Here is a 16778-nt window from a genome sequence, read left to right as displayed (position 1 = left end):
CAAGTAAAAATGTTATATGATCTTAAATTAATTTTATTAATTTTTTAATATTTTTTTAAATCAATTGCACAGAGTGATCTTTCTTATTTCAATTTTGTAAAAATAATGTCTCAGCTTCTGTTATTCGAATCCAAGCATGAATTATTAACAAAATTTACATACTTGCGGACTGAATCAAAAATAAATTTTAATAGCAATGATGGAATGAACAATGATCGGACAAAATTTAAAATTTTTGTATTAATATTGTACTTTTGTATTTAATAAAGTACACAATGTACTTTTTATTGTTCTGTTATTTTCCTAACCATACTAGTTTGCTTTCAAAGAAGAAATGTAAAAAACTATCCTCAGAGCCTGGAACTGAATATGCTTTAATTAAGCTTAACTTTTATTTAACAATAAAAGTTTAGTTTTATTAGTTAGAAAGAATAGTTAGCAAGTATTCTTTTTATTTATTTAATAGTCAAATCTAGTCTGAGGTATTAGATTGTTATCTAAAATTTTTGTTTCCTAGTGCGATGTAAAAAGCCAAAAATTTCAGGTATCATATTTCAACGAAAATATACCTTTTGACTGCTCTAGAATATCCCTCTTGAACGATATATTTGCGTGACATCCGTAAGTATGGACAAAATAAATTATTCTTCTTTTTTCCCCCCAAAAAAACGGATTTTAAAATGGATTCAGAAGAGATTTTAGTTTTGTGACGTCTGTACGTACGTACGTATGTATATATTAACTTAAAAGCGAATAGCCTCAGAACGTTGAAATTTTGTTTACGGGAGTCTTATAACATGTAACTGTGTGCCTCCCCCTTTTTTTTCCAATCGGCTGCACCGAGCGGGTATATATTTACACTCAGCCTTGTCCCGGCTCGGTAAGCTCTGTGTTTTTATTGTTATATGTTGGTAAATTGTTCATTTTTTGCTTTAAAAGCGACTGAATTATGTTTTCTTATATTCCTATTAAGGTTTTTATGTCTTTATTTAATCTGCATGCAATAGTTGAAGAATTATCAATAATTTAAAAGTTGTTTAAGTGGTCGAAGCCTAACGAAGTAGCCATTTGTTTACATTTGAAACTCTTAGTAGAATAGCAAATTAAATAAGTTTGTGCGTCAAATTCAGTGTCTTTTTGCTGAGTGGGACCAAAAATAAACAAACTTTTAGTTCGTTGCACAGAAAAATCTGTCTTCTTTTGCGCTGGCCGAATTGCTTTGTTTTTGCGTAGAAACTCTAATTTTAATTGCAAAAATTGTTTTTTTTAACTGTATTTGATGTTTTACGCTTTTCTGTACTTTATAAGTTTCAATGAAGATGCTTTGGTTTGCCTTGCCGCGAATTGAGAACCGAATTAATTCATTGAGAAATATATTTGTAATGAAATTAGAGGAAATAAGTTTAAATGAAATGCAGCAAAAATAGTGTATAATTTAATGGGTCCTGCAAGGAAGTCATGTGATGTCCACATCAGATTTTTTTAAAAATTTATAACAAAATGTTTCAGTTTTATTAATGTTTTTGGTTTTGTTTGACATACACAAATTTATTTACAGTTTTGAAACATTTGCTGCAGGAATATCCTAGAGTTGCTTGCTGGAGGATAATATCAGTGCAAGGCATTAAATCTTTGTAAAAATAAGTAAATTATATCTAAAAGAACAGTTTTAACGCATCCCTTGAGCATACATTATTTTTCCTGACCTTCCGCTTCTGCTGGCCTTCCTAGCGGGCACTGCTTCTCAGATATTTTTGGAATACTAAAAGCAACATCCTTGAGCATCAAAATTGCTTTTGTAAAAGAAGAAATCTCTCTTTTTGAAGCTAAAAATGTATTAAAAAATGTATTTGAAGCTTCATCATTAGTAATCACTGCGAAACAAGAGCTAAATTATTCGTATCATTAATTTTTCTGCCTGCATGCAGCTGTTGCGTCTGCCAAGTGTATTACAAATTCAAAAAGGGTTTGCATTGTGATTAATTAATAAAAAATAAATGCTATTCTAACACGTTTTTCTCTTTTATCACGGTATATTTCTGTTTGCATGTTTAGTGATTAAAAATCTCATTTTAATAAAGCATATAAATATTTTTATACAGTTTAAGAAGAACTTTATTCCATGCACGAATTGTGTCTAATTTATTTTAACGAATTGCTTGTGTGTCATTTGACAATGAGGAAAAACCTGCGTAACAATTTTATTTCTGTTAGCTGTTTTGAAACTGCTATTTTCCGAATTGTCAAGCAATGAACTAATCCCATTTGTGTGATAAGTCAAATGAATAAAAATGTTGGGTTAAAATCACAGTAAAGCATAATATACCGTATCAAGGGTTTTAATGGTAAAATACTTATGATTTATTTGTGTAATTAATATACTTTTAGTTCATATTTATTTAATTACACAGTTTATTGCAATTTATTTATGTAATTTTTTATATTATCCTTAGTTAAACAGAGAAGCTATAAGGTATTTCTCCCGCCTTCTTAGCATGCCTTCGGGGTGTAAAGGTCAGCACGCTCGGCGTGTATTCGAGAGGTCCGTGGTTCGAGTCCCGGCGAGGGCATTGCACATTTTTCGTCTCTCCTGCTTCGAAATAACCTAATGTCTTTACAAAGTAAATATCACATAGTACAGCTTGATAAGATATATTCGAGAGAAGGAAAGAATTTCACATTCTTTAGATTAACATGCGTTTTTCAAGGCTGTTACTAATACCTAAAAGCGAAGCATGCAGCTTGGAGTTTAAAATTTGGAAAAGTTTAATCTTAAATTAACGTCGGGTTCATAGAAAAACTATGAGTTTATAAAGAGATTGGGAAGAAGAATTTTTTTAAGGGACAGAAGTATTTCACACCCTAGGCTGGAGTATTTAATTAAAAGAAATAAACCATTAAATACCAAAGCAGAGAAGCGGCAACTATAACACAGTGATAAAAATTTTATCTTATTTTTGAATAGCGATCAGCAAATATGATAAGGTTTTATCTTGAAATAGGCTGCTATTTTACAGAATTATTGCTGATAATTCTTGAAACATAAATTCTAATGTGGTGAATGATATATAGGTGTACAGATTTTAAACTAATTATAAATGCCTTTTTAATTATACAGTTAACTATATCATCTTTTCATAAAGCTTCTGAGCTAAATATCAAAAAGCAATTTTGTTCGTTTCTTCTTTCAAAAACTTAACAAATGCATCAATAATATGATGATAACAAATGGATAACAAAAGTTACACGATAATAATAGAGTTATTGAGATCCGTATGATGTTTGTTGATATCCTTGTTTCATAGAATAATTCTAGAATTTATTGAGATCCATAGGACCTATAGCTTCGGTGTTTATTGATATCATCTTTTCATAGAATAATCATAGAATTTATTGAGATATATAGGATCCATAGCTTCGATGTTTATTGATATTCATGTTTCGATGTAGTTCTTCATCAAAATATATCAGTTATGTTTTTGTCACAAAAAAGCTGGCCAAAAAATAATGCATTCTTTTGTATTTACCAAATGTGTATGGGCATATTCTAATTTTTTTCATTGAATTTTACAGGCCATGTCAATGTATTGCACCAGTGCCCTTTCCACTGTCATCTCATTAGCATTATTCAGCGTAATTATGTCCATCCATTGACCAAATTCGGTAAGTGGTACGAATTTATTATATACTTTTTGTTACGGGCTATTGAATTTTTTTGTCGTCATGATAATTTAATTGTGGTTATTAAATCATCACGTGTTTAAGGCAATTTCTCTTTATCAGAATAAATTTAAAGGTATCTAAAAGATGCTTACAGCGCTATACATTCTTTTTAACTAATAATAGTAGCGTATTGCAGTTACACATTATTATTATTATTATTATTATGTACGTTATAGTTTTATGTTCTGAGCCTACCTTTAAGATTTTCTCGAGCACTTTAAAGCTAAATCATTTACCAAAAAATTTATATCCTAGATACAATATGCTCATGCAAAATCTAACATCACTTACTTTACAGCCTTTTGAAAAAGAAAATTTGAATTTCGTAAGTGTGTTTAATTTCAATTTTTCAGATTTATAGTATTATTTTTTCGATTTGAGTACAAAGACAAATATCGAATATTAGAAGTGTAACCTGAATTTCAAATGAGCATTTTTTTACATTCCCATGGTTTAAATGAGTAGGAAAAAACCGAGACGAAAATAATGATCTCGAATTTCAGTTCCAAGCTTAAAAATTCTTTAATCTTAAATCATTTATATAAAAATAAATATAGTTTTACCTAATAGTAACAGTTTTTAGTTTTAAAGAAATCTAAAATATTCATTTAATGAAAATAAATTTAAGAAAGTGGGTTTTTTTTTTTTTTTTTTTTCTTCAAAATAAACCTGTATTTACTAAGAGAATACCGATAAAACTCCATAAATGAAACACACAAACAATTCCTGAATCTAGAGATTTCTTTCGTCAATATAATTTGACTAAAAGAATATTTGAATAACAATTTAAATTTGTTACATTTTCCCACAGTCTTTTATGATCAACAGAGCTATAGGATTTTCAGCGCCCGGGACAGCTGAAGATTTCACGCTCCCTCCTGTTTGCCAAGAACGGGAAACGTTTCATTCTAAAATTTCTTAACATCAATTTGGCGCCCCCTGGATGACGCACTGGGGAAACGGTGTAGCACCAGGGTGCCTGGGTCAAGGACCCTACCCCTTGTAGAACAGATATGTTATTTCGAATACTGTCATGAGTAACTAGTATATATATATATATAATTAAATCATGTTTTAACATTTTTTTTTAAATTATAAGAATAGAGATAAGATAAGAGATAAATTAAAAGATAAATTTCTAAAAGGACTAAAGTGTGCGTCAAGTTTCAATAGACCTGACTGATGAATCTATATAATTGATTTAATTATATAAGTGCTATATGGGAAGGCCGAGAAAGGAGGAATGAGCTGGCTATAGCCTGATGCAGAAAAAACATTCGTATAAATAATAGGCAAAGTAGTGTGAGTTTCTTGGTGCACTAGTAATAATTAAACCTTAAATCTATAACACAATATTAAGAGGTACATATTAGATTAAATAAGTTATACAATATGGGTACTAAGTATGGTCATAGGCCGTTTACTATTATTTGGGTCATTAAAGCGCCCCCTGGATGCTGCGCCTGGGGACAGATGTCCCCCTTGCTCTCACCTAGATACATCTCTGATAATCGAAGCAAGTGTGGAGGGAAAAGGATTATTTTAAAAGTTAACATAGATGAATACCAAATGTAAAACAGTAAATTCCCTACAGAAAATTAATAGTATGATTCATATCTAGTGAAACACAGATCCAAACAATAGCATTTCTTTCTCACAGTACTTCTACTAGACGTTAATAAAGCTCATTAACATTTTCCAGAGTTAAAACGTTTAATGCTGTTCTAGTTTAAAACCCGAAAGATCCGAATGACGAGAAAAAAGAGAAACGGCATAGGAAATTGATTAATTATTGCACGGTAAAATAAAAAAAATTTAATACCCAACTAAATGCAAAATTCGTAACAATATGAAACACAGCAAAACAAATTCAAAATTCAGGCTTTTAGGTGTTCATATTTTTGTGGAGGACGACGTTTCAAAATTTGATGGCTCTAGGCTCCGTTGTTTTTTTTCACGATGGGGAAAACATGTATACATTAATGCAAATTCTTCATTATTTAATTTCTTTAACTGTAAAACAGCGTGATAATATTTGGTTTCAGCAATTTGAAAAGTGATTCAGACTTTTATAGTGCTTCAACGCAAAATCCCGTTTTGAGACTAATAGCCCTTCTGGGTTAACGCTATTTTGGGCTAGCAGTTAAATATGTTGTAACAATTTTATATGTTTACTTAAATGATCTGAAGTTTTAAGGAATAATTTCTTGGATAAACAGCAGCTAAGCAATTAGACGTTAAATCTTATCAGTGGTCAACGCTGGCTAATGATCTGTATTTTCTCAATGACCTTGGTTGAAATTACAGCATTACGTTTAGGTTTCTATTCTATTTCAGAACACTACAAACTCTATGACTGCACTATAAAACCGTTGCACAGCTTATTTTTTCTCAGGCATTATAACATTTGAAAACATAAGGGCATAAATTCGAAACCTCTGAGTGGTGTCGGTGGCATTTAACATTTTAATTCTCTTTGCTTCTCACCCGTCTTGATGCCGCCTAGCAACGGGCTTCGTAAACAGGTGTGGCACCCTTAACATCCCATTTTAGGCATATTTACGGCGATCATTGGATAACAATGTATGTTACCCGGTAGCAACATAAGAATTCGTTAGGAATAACCGGCGAGGTCTAATTTTGCTGTCGTTTTAACGGCGCGATTCAGACTTCTGTTTCTGATTAATGGCAGCAATTACCAAACGAAAACATTTTCACGCGAGAATAGGCATAACCGAACTATTTATCAAACTTGTTAGTTTCTAACTTATTTGGCATGTCAACAAGAAAAGAGAAGTCTATATAGTCTGTGCAATTACCACATACTATGATCAAATTTTAAAGAACTTTGTGAAAAAAAAATCTAATTTATTTGACCTTAATTATTACTATTTTTAATTTATAAGTTAGCTGTCATCATTTAAGTTTTTTTTTTTTTTTTTTTTTTTTTTTTTTTTATGTGTGTGTGCGGTTTTGAAAAATATACTGTCTATGCATTTTTAGATCAAGGTCAAATTAAAATTCAAATAAATTTTTTCATGCTTTTTTACTGTTTAGCGGTTAGAAATAAAATTTAGCTTTTAGGCAATTTTAGCTGTTATTTTTGAGTACAGTAGTTACCATATCCAAAGTGACGACTATATTTTTGGTGGTAAAGCAAAGCAAAGCGGTTATAGATTGCAAATTTGCATTAAAATGTAAGTTAAAATTTTATGATAAAATACGTGTATATTTAAGAGTATAAATCTTAGTTAATGTTTAAATCATTAAAATAACATTAAAAAATTCATAAGATATTTTCTCCCTCCTTCCAACATTCCTTCTTGGGGTAACCGTAGCACCCTCGGTGTGTATTCGAAAGGTCCAGACTCAAGTCCCGGCAAGGGCATTGTTCATTTTCCATATCTCCTGCTTCAAAAAGCCTAATGATTGTGCAGTGGTTACAGCCGAAAGCATCGCGGACGAAAACGTTGCGGAGAAAACAACGCAAGGCGAAAACGTCGCGGAGAAAACAACGCAAGAAGAAAACGTCGTACTACAAAACATCGTGGGAGAAAACATCGCAAAGAGAAGACATCGCAGTTCTAAAACATCGTGGTACAAAACATCGTCGACGAAAATAAAGCGGTTCAAAACCTTCGCAGTTTAAAAACATCGTCGTCGAAAATATCGCGGTAAAAAATAAAGTATCTACAAATCATCGCATGACAATAACATCGCAGACATGCTTTATTCATATTTTTTATTAACCAATAAATTTTTTGCTGAGAAAATAAGAAGGAAACTTAAGCATAGAAAATTAATGGAACTAATAGCACTTAATGGAATTTTAAACCGACATAGTTAACTAACAAATGCCATTAATAAATCATTTTTTATAAAGTTTTTACTGGTAATTTTCCATGAGAAGTATAATCTATACGTTGCATTTAATTTTCTATGCTTAGGTTTCCTTCTTACTTTTTCAGCAAAAATCTATTAGTTAATAAAAAGGTGTGAAGGTAAAAGTTATCCTTCTTTACATCTTGCGCTTCCAAATCGTTATGGAAATATCCATTTATAATTATTAAAACCTGAAAAAAGCATGTCTGCGATGTTATCGTCATGCGATGATTTGTAGATACACTTTATTTTTTACTCGGTATTTTCGACGACGATGTTTTTAAACTGCGAAGTTTTTGAACCGCTTTATTTTCGACAACGGTGTTTTGTACCACGATGTTTTCTCTTTGCGATGTTTTCTCCCATGATGTTTTGTAGCAAGACGTTTTCGCCTTGCGTTGTTTTCTCCGCGACGTTATCGGCAGACACCTAGTGCAGTGGCTCACGAACTAAAAAAAGGCGGTGGACGATAATTCGTCACCACCAGGGTTTGGCGATTGGGTCCCCCAATCCCTAGTCGCCTTTTAAAAGGGGGAGTATTTAAGGTATTTTCTCCCTCCTTCCAGCATGTCTTTGGTATAACGGATGTACACTCGGCACATATTTGAGAGGTTCAGGTTCGATATCCGGTGAGGGCATTGCTCATTTTCCATGTCTTCTGCTTCAAGAAGTCTAACGATTCTGCAGGTTTTAATGTTTAACTTTAGACCATTTTTATGATTAACACTAGATTTAATTCAGCGATAAAAAAATAACCAACAAAAATGCAAATGAATTGTTCTGGAGAACAGGTAATGTAGAAGTCGATTCTGATCATACTAATTTTAACAGAAAAACTGTAGGATCGCGTGACTGTGCGTTATCGAGGGAACTGAGTTAATGAAACCATGTTCTATAAGAATTTGGATTTATTGTAGGCGTTAAAACCCGCTGGTTCTTTGCATTTTAAGTTTTGTTTTTTATCTGTGTTTAAACTCCACATCATTAAAAAAAGGATAGTGTTGGAATCCTTTAAATTATGTGTTTCACTCTGATTGGAGAGCTGTTTATATCAAGATAAACAATCAAGATTTCGTCATATTAAAAAAAATCAGTTATGAATTGAAGGATAGCGTAAAGGGAACAATTCTTAGAAAAGCAGTATTCTTTACTGATTATTGGACATTTTGTGGTGAGAGAGTAATAGAGTTTTGCACAGACAGGGAATGAAAATTAGAAAGAAAAAAGAAAAAGGTAAATTGGAATTTTCTTTTCCTATACTAGAGATCTTATCTTTCTGGAGAGGAAACGCCATATCCAAATTAACGGCTTTTCAACTGAGAATTATTTTGTTCTCACTTCCCCAATGGCGGACTCTAGCTATTTATAGGCGTTGGCCACTACTAAAGCCAGAAGCGGTGGTCACTTTATTATGGGGACAACAAAATAGGTATGCCACCGTTCCTGATGTTGCATCATATTTTATGTGCCCTCTTACTACAGAGACATTATACACTTAGAAACATCCAATACTTTCTTTTGGCTTTAGGCATTGGAATCTGAGCTCCAGAATAATTACAGCCGGCTTCCCTACCACCATGCCAACAGGGCGGCATCTCTAGAATATTGAAATCGTACAAGAGAAGTCAGGCTGTAGCGAAATAGAAAGTACTGTCATTTCAAAAAATATTTTTATAGGCATCGACGATCAAGCAAAACAAATCAACAACTATATCTTGAATTATTAAACTTTTCTTTCATTAAACAAGCGTACAAGTCTCCACGCGCTTTAACTGTCAATGAAAAAAATACGGTGACAAGGAAAAAGCCCACTGGACAAAAGCACACACGATAAAAGCCCACAAAAGTAACCCTACTTTGATAATTGCCTACGCGACAAATGCCCTCACGAATGAAAGCGCATATAGATAAAAGCTCACGCTTAATAAAAGTCCACATTGATATAAGCCATATTAATAACAGCCCACATGAATGAAAGGACATGTGGCTTTTATCAATATAAAACGTACTTATGATTAATAAATAGAAATTTTATTATATTTATTTTAATATAAATAATTTATGTGTTCTCAAATAGAATATTTGAGTATGATTTTTGCTGTCTCAAAATTATATCTGTTTGTATATTCTAGCACTAGTTTATTTGCTTATACACATTTTCGTGTGCATGTGTTCTAATTAAAAAGGTTAGTTATAAAGATCCTAATTTTTATTTATTTATTTATTTTTCCGTTTTGCTTTATTGTTTTGAAGGTGCTGTTTAAATACAAAATTTTATGTAGAAATAATTCATTCCTGGGGCCAATACTTACGTTGCTATCGTAATTGCTTAGTTTTTTTTTTTTTTTTTTTTTTTAATTTATTCAAGTTTTAAATTGAAATCTGCATACCGGATCCGACTGAAATTTCTTTTTATTCTTAGGAATTTTATATTATTAAATTATTAAATATTTTTTTAACCTTTGGAACTTTAGTGATAAATTATTCGAGACCAGAGGCTATCATAAAATTTTATGAAATTATTACATGAAATGTCAGATAGCAATTTTTGTTTCTTTATGATAGGGAAGAATAATCAAAAATATTACTAAATTTAAAATAAATATTCTGAAAAAAATATAATATTTCGCTGGAAACGCCAGTATTATTACGGTACTCTAAGTAGAAATTTGGTTCTAAATTTATTTAAAAAGAAAAAAATCTGAAAGCTTTCAAATTTTTATATTTACTCCAAAGGGGCGTTTTTTTCATTTGTGTGTCATTCACGCATATACGTTCCGAGAGCATTTTAGCCAATGTCCATTTGGGATAAGAACTCACCAGCGGCCGAGCGGTAAAGTCGCTGAGCACTGGTAGTTCGGTCCAAGGTTCGAATCCCGCGAACGGGCTGGCTGCACGGGCGTTTTTGTGGTTTTCCCTATGTGTAACGTGTATACAAGCCAGTTTCCCTTAGAAAGTCTTCCACGAAGGCATCCCTCCCCTTAGGCAGATAGCCCTAGTGTGCTTTGCCGTAATTAAATAAATCAAACAAACCAAACCCTTTGGGATAAAAAATTTAAAAGCAGCATATCGGGAGATAAAAATTTTTTGTTTCCATACAGTGTTGCCACTGGTCGCTTTGAAATCGTTGAGTTTGTTAATCGAAAATTCGTTAAAGTCTTCAAAATGTGAAACAGACAATAAAACAAATTCCAAATTCAGGCTTCTAGGTGCTCATATTCGGGTGGAGGACTAAGTTATTCAAACTTTGATGACTCTAGATACTATATTTTTTCACAATACGAGAAACATATATACATTAATGCAGATTCTTTATTATTTAATTTTTTTAAAATATAATATAGAGCGATAATAGTTAATGGCAACAATTTAAAAGTGATACAGCTATTTTAGAGACTCAAGGTGAAATGCCATTTCGAGATTTATAGCCCTTCTGGGCTAACGGGCGTTTGGGGGAATAATAAACATCGCTTAACATTATCAGAAACAGTTACCCAGCATTCACATACTAAAAATTAGATTTTAATACAAATTTTACAATACGTAAGTATCATCTTACAATACGTATCTTCGTAAATAAATATCCATATTATTATATATATATATATATATATATATATATATATAAAAAAAAAAAAAAAACTTCTAAATCCAGATCCTTAGATCACAAAAGACTTTACTTTTATCCCATCTGCGTTCTGTAACATTGTTATGTCATCTGAGAGCTTATAAGAAATAACGAGTTAGAAGAAAAGGTGAATGTCTGATCAACAATCTGGATTTCTAAAGAACCCTTTGTGCTGTTTTAATTAAATGCCATCACGAAAGTGTTTTAAATAAGCAACATTTAATTTAAAGCCTCAGGAAGTTCTTTAACCTTCGCAACAATTTCCTCTTCTCATTATGTAACTAGATTCCATGGCGGTATACACAGTTTGTATTATAGTATTTTTTTTTTTTTTTTTTTTTCTAAAAGCATTTAGACCTCCTCACGCTTCGGTGCCGGTTTAGCACGCGTCGATTAGATACTTCCGGTTGTTTAATGTTTCCATTCATTATTAGTTCTAGGCTAACGAAAACAGCTTACTTTTTCATGTCCGCAAGCAAGAATTTTATTTTGGGGGCTTTTCTATGGCTATGAAAACTATTATTTCCTTGTTTATGAATGCATTGTTAAGGAATACATTACATATACAAGTCATTCGTATGAGTTTTGTAAATACTTAGTTGCTGTATAACTCTTTATTTCAATAGATGCTATGTATGTGTCATTTTAGAGTAACAAATGCTTGGATTAGCTTATGTAAATTCATATTCAAACTACTGTAGTTTAATAAGAGAGCTTTTTTTATTCTGATGTCATAGCATATTTGTTGCGTGCGTAGGGGTTAGTAACAGATTGAATGCACACGGGTTCGATGATAGGTTAATAAAATTTATTTTCTCAAAAGAAACACTTCAGAGTTTTGGAAATTTCCACAGAAAGACTCGTACATGTGTTTACAGTATCACACAGTACAATGGGTAAAAATGTACTGCTGGTACTAAAGTTTTTCAATTTTTGCTTAGATGGTTCGCGTTAGTCAAAAGATTGAGAACCGCTGTTTCTAGTCTGTCTTACATGGTTTCTTCTGAACTGCCGAGAAATTTCTAGTACTGTCTGCTTCTCGAAATTACTGAATAGCATACAAGAGTCGGATACGGTTACAGTTGCATATAAAATCAATTGCAGTTATTCAACTACAGTGCCTATTACGGTTCCGCCCGACCGGTATAGTGGTTAGCTTCGCTGACTGCTGTGCCGAAGGGCCCGGGTTCGAATCCCGAAGAAGTTTGTAAATGTATAGTGTCGGTGCGGAGGGGCGGCACTACAAATATGCAGCGAGCCGAAAGTACTCTCGTGTGGTTTGGTGGAAGGCGAGAGGGATGGGAGAGCGTCGGACCCGTCCACCCTCGGGAAGCTCTCCATCGAAATTGGGGGCGGAACTGAGCAAAATCGCACTGTCACCTGAATGGTGCTCAAGGTTGTTGCCAACGGCAACAAGCGCTCCTTGCCACGATGTATGTCGTGGGCTTGGGCTAACTACGTCAGATAAGTGAGCCTAAGTAACAACAATCTGTTACGGTGATACAAAGACCGGATCAAAATGTCATCAAATAGTCTAACAAAAATTAGTTCGCTTCCCGGCGAGGGCATTGCGGATTTTTCACGTCTTCTGCTTCAGAGCAACAGAAAATGGCACCAGAAATAGAAACGTTGGAGGACTATAATTCATCAACAACAGGATTTGGCGATTCTGTACCCTAAACCCCAGGCGTTCTTTAAAAGGGGAGTATACAAGGTACTTTCTGCCTCTTTTCCGCATGCCTTCGTGGTGTAACTGGAAGCACACTCGACGCATATTCGGGAGGTCCCATGTTCGAATCCCGGCGAGAGCACTTCAGAATTTTGATGTCTCCTGCTTCAAAAATAAATAAATAAATAAAAATAAAAGACACTCAAAGGACCTTCTCTTCTTTAGCGTTTTGTCTGTTACCTTTATTTATTACATATCACGTTCTTCGCACTTAAACCATAAAATTCAGTTCAATAGCAAATATCGCAAAATAGTTTTAAAATGAGCATATCCTCAAAATTTCCGATACACAGTTCCACGCGCTGGCGATAAAAAGTTGCTTCTTTTTTTTTTTTTTTTTTTTTTTTTTTTCCGTTCAGTGTTGCCATTTCTCGCTTTGAAATGAAATCGTTGAGTTTGTTAGTCAAAAATTCGTTAAAGTTTTACAAAATATGAAATAGATAATAAAACAAATTCCACATATGGGCTTCCGGATGCCTGTATTCGGGTGGAAATGTACATCATTCAAATTTGGACGGCTGTAGGTACCGTTGTTTTATCACAATGCGAGAAACATACATACATTTATGCAGATTCTTCATTATTTAATTTCTTTAAATATAATACAAGGCGATAATATTTGGTGGCAACAATTTGAAAAGTGAACCGCCATAGTGAATCAACGCAAAATGCCAAAACGAAATTAATTGACCTTTCTGGGCAAATTGTCCCTTTGAACTAAAATTAGTGACTCTGTAACTGTACTAAACACTGCATGAGAAAGATGGGTCATTAAAATAAATAAAGGAAGTGCATAGTTTGAAGTTAGCATTCAAGCTGTTTTCTGTGGGTTCTAATGAGCAACTTCGTTGAGAAAGCTGAAGAAAGGAACGGCCACTCTTATAATAAATGACGTTGTATCTTACGGCAGTGGGTAAAATAAATAAATATTTCTGTATTTCATAGCAATGTTTTCCATTTCATAATCTACACATAGCGATGATCCATTCTAAGTTTTAAAAAATATCACACAACAAGCAAAATATCGCACTTGCTTTCGCTGTTGCAGCTGGATGAGTTATTTTTGTGAAAATGTTTTTTTAAGCATCGAGGGAAAAAAATTAAAACCTTGAAGCAATCGATCAGAAGCGAAAAATTCTGAAGCTTGTGTTAATATGTTGATGATAAATCACCTGCCATGCTTAAAGTATCGACTTTAAAAATAGCGGAAAAAGCTTATTAAATAAAGCCACATTTGGGATGTACCTTTCTGGTTAGTTTTGTTAGATTACTTAATTATGATAAAGTACTCGGGCTATACTTTTCGATTACATTTATTTATAGAGTATCTTTAAATAGATTTAATGTATTTGCCTCAAACCTGCGCAACAAATGAGAAATCAAAGCACGGGAGGACTTTAAGAATCCCTATTCGGCATTTTTTCTAGGTCTTTTTGGATCTTGTCGAGTTTTCTGGATCTGATAGGATTGCAAGCTTACCGTTTCTTTTACTCTGTGTTAATAATCCGAGTTCAAATCTCCGCAAATAAGTCCTCCCCGAAAACATCTCTTCCGTTAAGCAGATAAACCTTCTGTGTTTTGCTATAATTTAAAAACCGCATGTGGACACCACGTGACTTCCTTGTACGTCTTATTAAATTATACACACTTTTTTCCTACAACAATAAACTAATATTAAATATTTAACTATAATGTTAAATATTTACAGGCCGCCCAGGCGGTATAGTGGTTAGGGGAGGTAAACTGCTGAGTTGACTTCCGACCATGGTATAGATATATCCATGAAGAACTGGTGGGTGCCGCCCAGCCACCACGTGGTTGCCGTACTAGCCTTAGGAAGTCCGTCGAAAAAATTCTAAGTCCAGAAATCTGTGATTTCTTTTCAAAATCAATATCTTCGTAATTAATGCACTTAGGATTACCGGGTTTTCGGCAAATTGGTATGTTCTTCATATACTATTATATTATATTTTCAATATGGCTATAACTGCATTATCTTCGATATTAGTATTTTAAGACTAACCTTTTCTGGAACCTAGTTAAAATCTGGACCCAAATAAACTTAATTTGCTGATTGCTCTCTGAAACTTTATAAAATATGCTAGTAACACCAAAGGGTCTGTTCATTGGGCTCGGAATACTAGTTTAAACATGATACTTGATTTTGTCGAAACGTTGTGAATTTCGACACAACTCCTTCACGTCGTCGAGTGCAATTTCGACAAACTCCTTACAGTGTATTCTCCATAGTTTTTTAAGACTGTTTACTGTTATTTTAACTGTGTTATATCATTCTGAGCCTTTTCTGTGTGCCTTTACATATCGTATACATATTTTTGATTGATTATATATTATTTTATATAATAATATATTATTTCTCTGTTTATATTGAACATTCATTATGTTTTACTGATATAAAGCATATTAACGTCGTTTGTAATTATATTATACCAGTCTGTTTCTTATGGGAAATTAATTACCTAGTGTGAGCTTATGTAATATTCACGCATCGCTATGCCTCAACAATCAGTTTCGTTTACGGATGACCCAGTGAATGACAATTTTGATCCTACTGCATTGCTTGCAACTGATAACAATTATAGTGACAAAGTTAATTTGTTATACGATCATATTCGTGCCATTGCAACTCTCTGTCGAGGAGGAAAGTATACACTTCCTTTCGAACCACGAGAAAAATTGCTCCGTTCATTGGATGCGTTACGGCAATTGGCTCTTCAGGGCCCGGATTACATCCCGAAACCAGCCACAGTTGAGGCTGAGGTGAATACATCAACAGTGGTCTGCTGTGAAGTTATTCATAACCCACCTATTATTTCATCTCTGCAGCAAGTTCCTTTAGTTCCAAATCCCTCTGCTTTGCCTTCTCCAGCTCCTGGACACTCTTACGCATCTGCATTACAGCAATCCCTTCCGCCAGCTCTTACACCTACTTTACTAATATATCCAAAAGAGAACACAACTAGCAGGAAGCTTAGAGATAAACTTTCCCAGGAATTTCCTTTGCCGAAACTTGGAGTCCAAGTTAAACGGATCAAACCTATCCAACGGGGTGGACTGGCGGTGGTCTGCCAGTCGGAAGAAGATCGGAAAAAATTAGCTGCTACTTTAACGTCTGATCACGCAGCTACATTTGTGAACGTAAAGAATCCCACAACAAAAAAACCCCTTATTGCAATTCATAATTTATCCCCAGATCTGACACAGGAGGATTTACAGCTTACCATACAAGAAGACTTTGGCCTCACTAGTGACGAAGTTAAACTTATATTTCGTCTAAAGCAGCGACGCAATGTCAAGTGGGTTGCCGAGTGCAGCCCAAGGGCATATCAAACCTTCATGTGCAACCCTCGCATCTACATCGGCTGGCAAGGCCACCTTATCACTGAGCACTTTAATGTCAAAAGATGTTTCAAGTGCCAACGTTTTGGGCACCTGCAAAAAGACTGCCGCAGCGTCCACTATTGCGCATTGTGTGCTGGACAACACGATACCAAGGACTGTTCGGCCGATGCCGATACAGCAGCATGCATCAATTGCAACGATTATAACAACGGCAGCAGATATCAAGTCCCGATTGACCACGCAGCAAACTCCAACACCTGTTACTGCTACCAAAGTAATATTGACAGAATCCGAAGCATCACCACCTATGAGTAGAGATGCCCAGTATAATGTTTCATGTAATTCTATTCCTAACATCAAATTCTTGCAAATTAATCTTCAGAAAGCTCAAGTTGCAACTGCTCAGGCAATAGAGTTTGCGTTAAGCAACAAAATTGATTTTCTTCTCGTTCA

The 16778-nt window shown here is 33.8% G+C and overlaps 1 long non-coding RNA gene across 1 annotated transcript in view; it reads left to right on the top strand.

The window, feature by feature from the left end:
* LOC118198191 (uncharacterized) overlaps positions 1 to 16778 on the top strand; it is a 104036-nt gene that overhangs the window by 48544 nt on the left and 38714 nt on the right. Inside the window, exon 3 of the long non-coding RNA XR_015044382.1 lies at positions 3574 to 3663. This is a non-coding gene — a long non-coding RNA (uncharacterized LOC118198191). The remainder of the gene's footprint in view (positions 1 to 3573; positions 3664 to 16778) is intronic.

This window comes from Stegodyphus dumicola, chromosome 12 (assembly GCF_044657685.1).
Source record: "Stegodyphus dumicola isolate Sdum_Otavi_A_Nest chromosome 12, ASM4465768v1".
Taxonomy (NCBI): Eukaryota; Metazoa; Arthropoda; class Arachnida; order Araneae; family Eresidae; genus Stegodyphus; species Stegodyphus dumicola.
The sequence above is the reverse complement of the archived record's forward strand: the minus strand, read 5'-3'. Positions and strand labels throughout refer to the sequence as shown.